Source organism: Haliaeetus leucocephalus, unplaced genomic scaffold, assembly GCF_000737465.1.
Source record: "Haliaeetus leucocephalus isolate CR32 unplaced genomic scaffold, Haliaeetus_leucocephalus-4.0 Scaffold428, whole genome shotgun sequence".
Classification (NCBI taxonomy): Eukaryota; Metazoa; Chordata; class Aves; order Accipitriformes; family Accipitridae; genus Haliaeetus; species Haliaeetus leucocephalus.
In genome coordinates, this window is record NW_010972864.1 from 319 (window position 1) to 13,690 (window position 13,372).

The following is a 13,372-nucleotide window of genomic DNA, read 5'->3' on the forward strand; positions in this document are numbered from 1 at the left end:
GCACAAATCCAAAACACAGCCCCATACTAGCTACTATGAAGAAAATTAACTCTATCCCAGCCAAAACCAGCACACTTTCTTGCAGAGTATCAATGTTGGCATGAAACTTTTCTCTGGTCTATTCCCAGGCTTTCTCACTAAGAGAACTAGTTGAGTCACACCAAATTGGAGCGTACAAGCAAATTAGCATGTATGCAGTAAAGACAATGAGTGAAATAGGACCTTAGATGAAGGCAGAAACAAAGCAACCTGACAATATAGTTGAAGTCATGGATGTGGGGATTTACTTTTCCAATAAGTGTATGTTTTCTTTGCAAATCTTGGATCTAGTTTACTCACAAGAGCTGCAGTAAGCTTGCATTTCCCACTTCCTAACATTAAGTTTTGAAATGCCATAGCTGTTAGCCTGATCGTGCCTTAATAAAACTGAAAGACGTGGAAGAAGATTGGGTTTGATTCTCCCATCATTCCAAAAGGGCTTTCAGTGAGACCTCAGCAGATCTCAGTACCCTGTTAGGACATGTAATAACTCCTGTAAACTTCAGGTGCTCTTAAAAGAGGGTGAAATAGTGTAGAATGAGAGAATGAAAAAGAGAACAACAGCCCAGCAGTGCCTGCCACAGCAGGTGGAAAAGCAGAGTTTGGGAGGAACAACAAACACTATTCTGCATTGTGTTCTTTTCTCTTATATTTTTAAACTCTCCCTTCATCCATTTTTTCCCCACACAAAACAAGATGTAGGAAAAGACAGATGAGGGAAGACTGTTATTTAAGAAAATGTATCCTTTGGATAAAAGGGAAAGAATAATATGCAAAAAAATCCCATTTATTTATATCTTTGTAAGATCAGCCCTGATTGTGCTGCCATATTTCTCTTTCCTTTTTTTTTTTTTTTTTCCTCTGTTTTATCTACATCACAACACAATTCCTCTATTTGAGATACAGGTCAAAAGAGTTTTATATCAGAATGGATCCTAAACCTAAATATAATTTGTAGATATTTTGTAGATATTCAGAAACATCAGAAATCATTCATTCAAACATAATGCACAGCATTTAAATAAAAACACCCTAGCAACTATTTGTACTACCATAAAATAGGCTCAGTTTGCATACCTGAGAATACCAAAGGGCATAATACATCAAAGGAGAATAATCCTCTGTTGTGCTATAAACACAAATCAAGGGAGTATAAAACCTATGTAATGTCACAGTTTTATATTAAAACATAAATGTTAGCACTAGGATAGATTTTGCTTTCAAGATACAGATCTGTTTTGCATTGCCCTTGGGTGAGCTCATTACATACCAGGTCGCCTCTAGTTTGGTTTGCGATGGATTTCAGCAAGCAGCTTTCTAACTGTATGAGGGTGATGATGTGTTCAGCTTGCTCTGTCATGAAATCTTTCAATAGTAGAAATTTCCCAGCTTGATAAAGACTGTAGACCTCCCCAGGAAAATTGTGTGCTTGCTCAGCCCGCACAGCTTCCACTGGTAGCAAAATTTCACAAAGCATAAAAATCCTAGACACTGTGATGTGAATTACGGTTTGGAACAGGAGGAAAGTGTATTCACCCACATTGATTGAAGATAGAGCCCCAGACTGAATCTCCTCTTTAGAATTTGAATTTTAAAATGTTGTATCTTTGTATAAGTCAAGTATACTATTATACTTGTAACTGTATATCACATAGTAATGCAGGCAAATGAGTAATGTGGAATATTGATATCAGCTTTGACAGATTTGGGTTATGAGCTATTAAAGCTGACTTTCACCCTCTTTTGAGGAGATCAAAAGTGCAGCAATAGCACAGAATTATTTATTAACTATCCAAAGCATCTCACAATGTGCTTGTGTTACAACCTGCACATCAGTTTTATCTCTTCAGATCCTAATCCTCTATAATGTTGAAAGACCACTATGCAGTCTTTTCCTTCTAAAGAAAATAACCTATATGGAAGATGAATGCTCTAATTTGCCCTACCTGAAATGTCTCTTCTGGGCTTATGTAGATATCATCTTGATGTCCCAGTTTCAGCTGTTAATTGTCTTCCTAGTAGATGGTACAGTGCTATGTTTTGAGTTAAGTATGGGAAGAAGGTTGGTAACATTGATGTTTTCAGTTGTTGCTAAGTAATGTTTAGTCTAAAGTCAAGGGTTTTTCAGCTTCTGATGCTATCGTGGTTTAACCCCAGTCAGCAACTCAGCACCATGCAGCCGCTCACTCACTTCCCCCCCACCCAGTGGGATGGGGGAGAAAATCAGGAAAAGAAGTAAAACTCGTGGGTTGAGATAAGAACGGTTTAATAGAACAGAAAAGAAGAAACTAATAATGATAATGATAACACTAATAAAATGACAACAGGAGTAATAAAAGGATTGGAATGCACAAATGATGCGCAGTGCAATTGTGCACCACCCGCCAATCAACACCCAGCTAGTCCCCAAGCAGCGATTCCCCCCCAACCCCACTTCCCCTAGTTTATATACTAGGTGTGACAACACATAATATGGAATACCACGTTGGCCACGTTGGGTCAGGTGTCCTGGCTGTGTCCTGTGCCAACTTCTTCTGCCCCTGCAGCTTTCTCGCTGGCTGGGCTTGAGAAGCTGAAAAATCCTTGACTTTAGTCTAAACACTACTCAGCAACAACTGAAAACATCAGTGTTATCAACATTCTTCTCTTACTGAACTCAAAACATAGCACCATACCAGCTACTAGGAAGACAGTTAACTCTATCCCAGCTGAAACCAGGACAAATGCCCAGTCAGCAAGAAAGCTGCAGGGGCAGAAGAAATTGGGAGGGGACACAGCCAGGACAGCTGACCCAAAGTGGCCAACAGTGTATTCCATACCATGTGACATCATATCTAGTATATAAACTGGGGGGAGTGGGGGTGGGGAGATCGCTGTTTGGGGACTAGCTGGGCGTCAATCGGCGGGTGGTGAGCAATTGCACTGTGCATCACTTGTATATTCCAATTCTTTAATTATTGCTGTTGTCATTTTATTAGTGTTATCATTATCATTATTAGTTTCTTCTTTTCTGTTCTATTAAACCGTTCTTATCTCAACCCACGAGTTTTACTTCTTTTCCTGATTTTCTCCCCCATCCCACTGGGTGGGGGGGAAGTGGGTGAGCAGCTGTGTGGTGCTTAGCTGCTGGCTGGGGTTAAACCACGCCATCTACATTTGTTATTGTTTCACCCTATGATTCTTCAGAGTGAGGGGAGAAGGCAAGGGCAAAAGCAAAGGCAATGGGAGACAGAAAGAAAAAGAAAGATTAGGGGAAAAGAAAGGTGTTCTTTGATGGCCAATAGTTCTTTCAGTTGTCAAGTTTCTGATAGGGTTGTAGGGCAGGGACCTGGCAGAGTCTGCTCTGGTAAAGGCCAAGAAAACCAACCCAGAGGACAGAAGAGAGGAGTGTGGGAGTGTGCCCTCTGACCGAGGCTGCTCACCTCCACCCGGGGGGAGGCCATAGCCCTCCATTTATGAGAGGGCTCTGATAATGTTAGGGAGAAAGGTTCTGAGCATGGGCTTGGAGCAAGAGGTCTGCATCTTCATCAAGGTCTACCTCAGCAACCTTCAGCACGCCAGGTAAAGCTAACCATCCTTGGCAACAGCTGGGTGTTAACAGAGGCTGCAATGGGGTTGGTGGTGGCCGGTTACAGTGGATCTTCCCCCATAAATTTAATCCTCTGTAACTAATACTGCTGGAAAACTCTCATTTACGTCATCTCTGGCACCCGTAGCTGAAAACAGACAAGGAGCAAGAGCTCTTTAGAAGTTTTGAAAAAAGAGAAGGATGGGAAAACAAATGCCCAGCAGGTAGGAAAACAAATCCGTATTGATACTCAATAGTCATCCGCTGAGAATGAATGCAGCATTCTAGAATTAGCAAAATAATCAAACAGTGTTGAAGGGTAGCAGAGGGGCATCCAAGTGTGTGTGATTCACTTCCTACCAAATCAATCCATTTAGTTTAAATTTAAGCTATCTCCCAGTCATCACAGTTTCACAGTATTTCAGGGCTGGAGGTTTTTTTTGCTATTATGTAACCTGCACATGCAATACAGAAATGCACTGCTATGTTTTATCTTTGCTTTTAAGGGCAAAATTCATAAGTTTTCAAAAATTTCTGTTAGAACCAAGATTTTTTTAAGGTAACACCACTGCTCTGTACACCCTTAAATGTGTTTGGGGGGGGTGTTGTTGTCTGTCATTGATAGATGCATACATTTTGAAGTCAAAAGAGAATATCAAGAGTTACTGGGCTATAAAGCATGCACAGTACAGAGAAAGCTCGTTGCTACTTTTCAAATTAAACTTGATGGGAAACACATCAACAATTTTAATTGTCTTTAAACTCTGCTGTCCAGTGTTGCTTACCATCTCTACTAAGAGTTGTTCATATTTCTAGTCTGAAGTTTTTTCCACCAATTGGCTCTCATTACATGATTCTCTGTTAGACGAAATAAATGCCTATTATTAGAAATTTCTTCTACAAGGTAAATGCTAGAAGACTAATCATGTAAGCCTCCAAGCCTGCTCTTCAATAAACTAATCAGTTTGAGTTTCTTTAGTTTTTCTAGCTAACAAGTCTTTTCTGGACATCAAATCATGCCGGAGGTACTTTTCCAAAGCCCACCAAACTTCTGAAAAAAGTACAGAGTCTATAACCAGACCCAGTACTCCAGAAGCAGCTGAGCCTCTTCTACAGAGTTAAAATAATCTTTTCAGTTCTAATTGACTTGTCCCTACTTTTGAGTCAAAAAATTAGATTCATCTTCTGCAATACAACTTTGCTCTGGCAGAACAGGGTCTCTACCTAATAGATTAACTAATTTTTAGAACCACTGCTTTACCAGAGAAAGAACACAATCTCATAAAAATGGCATTCTTTCTTTATTCCAAAAAGTTCACATTTGTCTTCATTGAAATTAGACATGGTAGATCCTCAGAATTTCCTTATATTATTGCTATTATTTTGTTATATCATTGCATTGTGTATTTTTGTTTGTTTACATTAATTTCAATATAAAATATCGGCTGTCCATAATAGAAATGCATAAACCGTATCATGCCAAGTCATACTACAGTGATGTTCTGTATACTGTAATGACATAATTATTGTAGGATAATATTTATAGACAATGTCTCAATATATCAAATTATTTCAGTATGAGAAAACAAGACACTTTTATTTTTACAAATAAATAAAAGTTTTAACCTGTCATTTTCAGTGGAAATAAACCCCATTTTAACCTGTCCTGTGGACTGCTAAGGCTTTAACACTGGGAGCTAAGTAATGGCATGAATTAACAGAAAATTTGTGATTCCTTAAGCCTTGTTCTTGATTTTCTAAATTCCTGGTATAAGTCCTGGCACAGTAGATGGTTCGCAGAATTGCTATACCAGCATACTGCTTTAGCTGAAAATTTCAAAGAACGTTGGCTACAAACACAGGACATAATTTACCCAGCTGTTTTGCTGTCTACATTAGTGGAGGCTGAGATGTTCATAGCACAGTAGAATATGTACAGAGGCTCTAGTGGGGTTATGCCACCTTCATATTGCATCCTTCATGTTAGGCTTACTCATGGGCAAAACTAGGAAATTGCCTTTGCATGGAAAAGTAAAATGTTACTTGCTCTGAAGAGCTAGAATTCTACCTGCTGGCAATTTTATTGGGATATTAGAAAACTCAAAACACACTGTTGGATAGGAGATAGTGTACCATTATGCATCTTTGCTAAGAACAGTCTGAGGGCAAGCAGGAAATATGCCAAGCGAGACAATGCACCTGTTTTCAGGTTTACTACATTTAGCACAGAGGAAAACAAGAGAAAATTCATAATAAAACAAGCACAAGCTTTATATTTTAATGGACTTTGCTGAAACTAGGAGCAGCCGTAATTCCCTCATCTTTTCTCATGGGCAGTGAAAGCTCAGCTCCGATGACAATGAGGAGAATAAAGGGCTATGAAAACTCATATTAAGATGCCAAAGGCAAAGCCAAAGGAAAAGATTTAGTTAATTAATTATGGCCTGATAAATTTGAAAAGAGCCTTACAGTGTTGCACTCTAATAAAGCTGATGAGTGTGCTATACCTACGCTGTACAATATTCTTAGAACAGAACAAGAACATTTTGAGTATGTTGTTAATTTTCTTTTAAAAAGCCTTTTTCTTTTCATTTGAGCTAAAGCCAAATCCTTTGTTTATAAATGAAAGATTGTTTAGTTTTGCTTTCATGACCTCAGTTCACTGTCCTGTACTTTCAAAGCTCAAACAGCTGAATCATCTAATGAATTAAGCCATAAATATAATTGCATTTGTTTCCTCTTAACAAATCATGAGTTCATAGTTGCAATTTTGCTGAAGATTTCTGTAAATCAAAAATTAAACAGTATTTTAAAAATATTTTGATTTTTAAAGCAAATTCTGAAACAAATTCACATTTTCTGATAAGAACAAAACTTCATTTTCATGAGTTGTATATCTACGTTTTTTTCAAGAGGACATAGTAATTCAAAGAATTCAGGGAGTGCTTAGGTTAGAGAAAGAGGTAAGAAAAGGTGTTTGAAATTTGAATGCTTTTATCAGTTCATCAGTTCAGCTCTAGAATGCAGCCAAACAACAGCAAGCAGCTTCTCTGCAATTCATACAGTGTTATCCTTATTTCCAAAATAAATAAAGCTTTCAAAAGAAGGTCATCTGTCACCCAGTTTGAGATAAAATGTAAGGTTTGAAGTGAGATTATCCATGGACCAAATAACAAAAGAGGAAGCTCAGGAAGGCTGGAGCAAAAAAACATTATGGCATTGAGGAAGGACTAGGAGTTAATCAGAAGAGGGAGAGGGGCAAGCTCACATTGAGCTGTGCAAAGGTAGAGGTGGGACAAAGCAATCTTGCCCAGCTTGGCAGATCCCAAATACCCCACTGTCATGGTTTAACCCCAGCCAGCAACTAAGCACCACGCAGCCGCTCACTCACTCCCCCCCCACCCAGTGGGATGAGGGAGAAAATCGGGAAAAGAAGTAAAACCCGTGGGTTGAGATAAGAACGGTTTAATAGAACAGAAAAGAAGAAACTAATAATGATAACACTAATAAAATGACAACAGCAATAATAAAAGGATTGGAATGTACAAATGATGCGCAGTGCAATTGTTCACCACCCGCCGACTGACACCCAGCTAGTCCCAAGCGGCGATTCCCCGCCCCCACTTCCCAGTTCTTATACTAGATGTGACGTCACATGGTATGGAATACCCTGTTGGCCACGTTGGGTCAGGTGTCCTGGCTGTGTCCTGTGCCAACTTCTTGTGCCCCTGCAGCTTTCTCACTGGCTGGGGATGAGAAGCTGAAAAATCCTTGACTTTAGTCTAAACACTACGTAGCAACAACTGAAAACATCAGTATTATCAGCATTCTTCGCATACTGAACTCAAAACATAGCACCATACCAGCTACTAGGAAGACAGTTAACTCTATCCCAGCTGAAACTAGGAGACCCATCTGAACTAAACACACATTTTTCCTTTGCCCATGCTTGTATGAGGCAATACCTTTGAGCTGGAATCAAGGGACTCTGGATGACAGACAGCAAATGAGCAGGGGAGCTCTATTACACCATGGGAGAATGAATCTGTTATTCATCTGTGACATGACAATGTGGCAATACACTTGACATAAGAATCCACAGCACCTCTTAATACAGGATTCACTTGGCACACATGCTTGCTTCCCTGTGCTTCCCCTCCCTCCCCATCAGCTTTTGTTTTTTTTTGTTTTTCAACACACACACACACACGCGCACACACACACACACACAATTGTGCAATATTTAGGCCACTATCAAAGAAAAGTCGCCCAGTCTATATCTAAAGTACAGTCCTCTGCTCCTCCAGTCTGAAACCCAGTTTCTCTGTTTTCAGTAATGCTCAATGCTCAGAGGTCTGTTTACTTATGCAGGTGATGTAAGAGTCAACCTTGTTTTGTTTACTTCTTTCCTGCTATTTTTAGCCTAATGATAGTTGGAATTAACTGGATTTACTGTCCTTTGAAATACTCTCATGTACCAAAATCTTCCACAGAAAGGCATATAAAATTAAAGGCTGATAGTTCCATTGCCCTTAGCCTGTTAGTCATTCTGCATATGAATAATAACTTGTCTTTGTCCACCTTTCCAAAAACCAAGAATTGGAAAGGAACAGTGCATTTGCATCAGCTCCTTCTTCTAAAGTATATTCTTGCTGAGAAACTCCATATGGTGGAAAACAAAACAAGCACAATGAAAACCAGTGTTATGCAACATCTATTAAAAATCAAATGAGTCACCACACAGACAGTTGACAGGCCTGAAGGAAACTAAAAACCAGCTAGCCTCACTACAGCAGACTCCTGAGATCTGAAAGAATGTTTGTTATTTTTGAAAGATGTTTCCAGAAATGGGCTTGGCATTTGCCGAATCAGCATTATAAAGACAGATCAAATTTGACTTGAATATACTTTTGCAATACTTTAAGGGAGCCAATTTCATATTCAGAACTCCATTTAAATGTTGAAAGAGTAAGAGCATAAAGGAGAAATGTGTGTTTAGGTATTAAATATAGCATTCAGAGGGAAAGGCAAGAAAAACAGGATTACTGTCTTCAGGATCAATCTTGTTCAATTCTGTGTTAACAATCTATGTTAACTCTCACAGAGCCAATTACTACTGAACTAAAGGATTTTTTCTACTGGCGTTACTATAAATGAGGAGTTGCTATAACTGAGTGTTATTATATTAAAGCTAGGCCATGTATCTAAAACTGGATTGAAAACATTCATATCATTTTACAGAATTAGATTTGCTTTACAAGCAAGGCTCATGTCTTTCTGAAATTTGGAGTGGTTCACCTCTGGTTTTACCTTAAGCAGCCCCTGAGGTAGAAACTTTAAGTACCTCCCTTAGGGGGTGCAAGGAGTTGTTCATCCCCTGCTTCTCCTGAGGGCCAGGGGAGGGAAAGGAGGTAAGGCAGGCAAAAGCAAGAGGGCAAACAAACGCTTTGTGATGAGAAAGACAGGGGTAAACTACGGTGTGAAGGAGAGGTACCATCTCTGGCCTTCCCTACTCAACTAAAGAAATTATTTCAGATATAGAATATTGAGTTTCTGAGAACTGTGCAAATACTAATAAATTGCACATAGCACTTACTTTTTCTGGGCTTCTGCTAACTTCCTTGGACTTTGTAATAGGCAGCAAAATGCACATGTATTTGACTCAGAGCTCATCTACATAGGAAAATGGACAATAATTCTGTGTCCACATGGAGAGCTATTCTGGAGAAGCTATTGTGGTTCCTGCCAATTTTCCCAGGCAAATAAAATCCTTCAACTATTAGTATTGATTTTGAACAGCAGCTGGTTAGAGTGCTATCAGAACTACACAGTTAAGTGAGAAATTAGACTTTCTTCCCCTCCCCTTTGGAAGCAAAATTAAGATGACAAATACAAGTGAAAACAGTGTGCATGTATCTGTACAACTGCATTTTGCTGCATCAGAAAGAGGAATATAACCATGACAGGAACAGTCTGGATGGCTGAAGCAGTTATATTCATGATATACAGGATTCAACACTTTCTCAAATCTTGATCAATCCTGGAAGTACAACACAAAATAAAAGGTCATCATGTCCAGTCATCCTTTCAGCAAGTTGGTAAAATCGAGCCTGCTATTAAAAAGCCTGAAATTATAAAATTTCTCTTCGAAAACACACTTACTGTAACTGATTGTCACCAAGGACTTTGTCAGTCCTTAAACTGTAAGATTTTCATTTCTTCTGCCACTCATCATTACCCTTCGTCACCTTATTTGTTCTAGTCAATTTAATTCATTGATGTTGGTTGCAAAGGCTATAAAGCTCTATGTAATTCTTGGTGAGTTTGAGTCAGCCTCATACGTGATAAGTAGAGTGTAAACAGTCGGATTGTCAGAGATGCAAGTTACTCTGTCCTTTTAATGCTGTTAGACATGGATTGGAGAAGAAAGCTGCCAGAAGACTTAAACAATATGTCTAAATATGGACATTTACCCCCTGAAATGCAAGAAAGCATGCTTATCACTTCTTTGATTTCTATTAAAAAGGAATTAAAAGGATGTGATAAAAAATAAAAAAAGTTAATTCAAAGGAGTATAAACTTTTCAGTTCATTGGATATCTTCTTAACACAAGAGCAAATCAGAACTTCTGTAAAGAATTTACTATTATTTTAATATGTCTGTTATAGCACACACTAAACACCTGACATATCTATAGGACACCCATTACAAGCCTGAAAACTGCTGAAACAACTCAGCTTTCAAAATTTTTGTAGGTATCTGAATCTCAGCCAAGGACCATTATTCAGTTGAAGGTTGACAAATTTTCAAGTAGACCAAGAACTGATTTCAAGTGAGCCCTGAAGCAAATGTCTTTGCATTTGAACCTCAAAGTTCCAAAGCAAAGTCATTAAGATGCTTATAAAGCTGCACATGTAGAACTGCAGCTCTCCATCCCTTAGACTGTCTTTGGGGGAGGAGTAGGAGGCACCACTACCCCTCACCTCCTGGAGACAATGAATCTGTGGCTTCATTTGTGAGTGGAACCTGAGAGCTCAAGGCAAAGCACCAGGAAGCAGAAATCCCTCTTTTATATAAAACTGAAAGAAAGCATCCATATTTACTCCCTGGTCAAATCACACAACCAAGTCTTTCAGAGTTGTATTGTTAGACTCAGAGATAATCCTGTTACAGTGAGGTTGATGGATCACTTATTCCAAGTAACTTTATTATAAGTTACTGATTAACCAATCTTAAAAACAGACAGTAGAAGGAACTGCTAAGGATATGTATCGGGATACCTTCATCTGTTATGAATAAATATTCAGACCCAGAAGTAGTCAAAGGGGAAATAAAGAAGGAATATATTAAAAAGTACCTTCTGAGAAATAGGTCAAAGGCCAAACTATTTCTCAATTAAGCCTAACTCTGCTAAGACATGGGCAAGTGATTAATTCAGCCAAAAGAAAAGCCATCTATGCTGTGCCAAAGCTATAATTTTTTCCTCAACTTTGCAGACAACATCCCTAAACTAACTTGACTGAAATGCAGTACAGAAACAAGACAAAGCCAGAGTCACAACTGAGTCCACCAGGTTCTGACTAGTGAAGGGGCAATTAATTTCTCATAGTTACCTTGGTATGATGTGTACCCCAAAGGTCTACACTGACAACAGCCCTGTCTCTGACAGGGGTCAGTTGCCAAGGGACAATGCCTAAAGAGCATCAGAAGAGGATAAGCACAGCATGATACACCCCTGAATTACTCTCCCAGCTTCATGGAGCTGTAACTTCATATGGATTACTCTTCCATTCTTTTGCCCATTTATTTAATTTCTCTCGCTATTTGGTTTAAAACTCCATGAAGGGGATACTGGTTTCTTCAGGTGTGAAACACACTGCAGAAAGTCTGAGAAAACACAGGACTGACATCAAACACTAGTTAAAGAGGCTGAAGCTGTTTACCCTGCAAGCCAAAGAGAAAGGGGAAACCAGCGCTCATCCAAACAAGACTTCATTTCCTTGCTTTTTAATCTCTCTTCTTCATCTCTGGGCTTTTTCTCATCTTTCTGCCAGTGTGAGGGACCAGAAGCATCCCAGCTTCATCCAAAGTTTAAAAAAGAGATCCATTACTTTGCGTCTTCTTGGGGACCAGTCACCCACTAAGAGTCATTGTCTTGATTACAGCACCTGGTTATTGCAAGACTGCAAAGAGAGGTTTCAGGATTTAAGCTTGTTTAATTCTACAGAAGACTGAGGGAAGATTGTACTAACAATCACAAAACGTGTAAAGAAGTGCTCCAGAACAATAAGATAATGTATTGTTTGTGTTGTATAGGAATAGAAACAGAGTTTAATTTGCAGCATTTCCTAGTGGCAGTGAAAGCTCTGGAGTACGATGTCCTGGGAAGCTGTGGAGTGTGCATCACTCAACATCTTTTAGAACACATTAAATGGATATTTGTTATAAATAACCCAGGCACAGCTGATCCTGAGTTAGGACATGGATTTGGACTTAGGCCCTGGTGATTTCTATGATTCAGTGGTCTTCTGTCATGGTGGTCACAGCACTAAGCTTTGGTTTTGTTCAACACCTTTCTGAAATACAATTTAAAAAAATAACTTGCTCTTGTGTGGTATCACAAGGAAGCTGGAATATTTCCTGTGTCTCATGATACTACAGCTTCAGACTCAGCTTCTTGGATATGTAAATGGCCCTTGATCTAAACATAACTGTGAGAAGAAAAATCAAGCTGTAGTCCAAAACGAATTGCAGACTGTTTTACTGCAGGATATTTCTTCTTCTATGTATGAGGCCTGGGGCACATGTTTCTGTCTCCTTTTCTCTTATGTTCTGAACCCTGGGTCTCTGGAAGAGGCCATGCATTTTCCACTACAGGTTTTCCTTCTCTCTCCTCCATTTAAAATCTTTGCAGTATCATGAATTATTTATTAACTATTCCCTGAAGGAAAAGCCATTTACATTGCATTCACTAACATGACCAGCAAAAAGTATCAAAACCATACTGTTTAAATGGTTATTTATTCAGATGATAACTAACTTACACTGCCTTTCTCCAGTCGGTTATGCAAGTAAAAACAAGCTATAATAATCACTCTTAAACCACTGGTGAAGGAATTCCTCTCTAATGATGCATAAGTTGAACGTGCTGATGGTCTTAAAAGCCTGCAATCACTTCTACCTCAATCACATGTTCTGTTCTCCAGCTGGACAGAGGCCAGCTATAAATCTTTCGGCTCATATATGAAAGAGACCACTTCCAGTCTCCCTTTCTGTAAGGCCATTATTTGTGATTTATGAGTATTTGGGCTATTATTAGCATTCCATGAAACTACAAGTAAGTCTCAAAAGCTGCAGAAATCAGTATGACAATGAAAGACAATCCCAAATTTGCAAAATTAATGATTTCCTGTTTTCTGCTGATTAGGCTGTGGGTTGAAAAGTGTCAGTTTTCTGTTGAAAAATAAGCAGCACTACTACTTTACAATTTACACACTGCAGTTGTTTTTCTTAGACTACACAAGTGCTAAAAACCTTGCTTAACTTAATGAACAAACTACAAATAACATCAAACATTCCATCAAAATTCAAGATAGCTAATTAACTGCAGATGAGCAGAAGAATGGACTGAACAATTATTCACAATAAGTTCCAATGCCTGTATCAAGTAGCTTGAGTTAAAGCATCGAGGTTTGTGGTACCAAAAAAAAAAAGGATGCTGTGATGCTGTAGCATCATTTCAGATATTTGGCAATTTGTGTATCT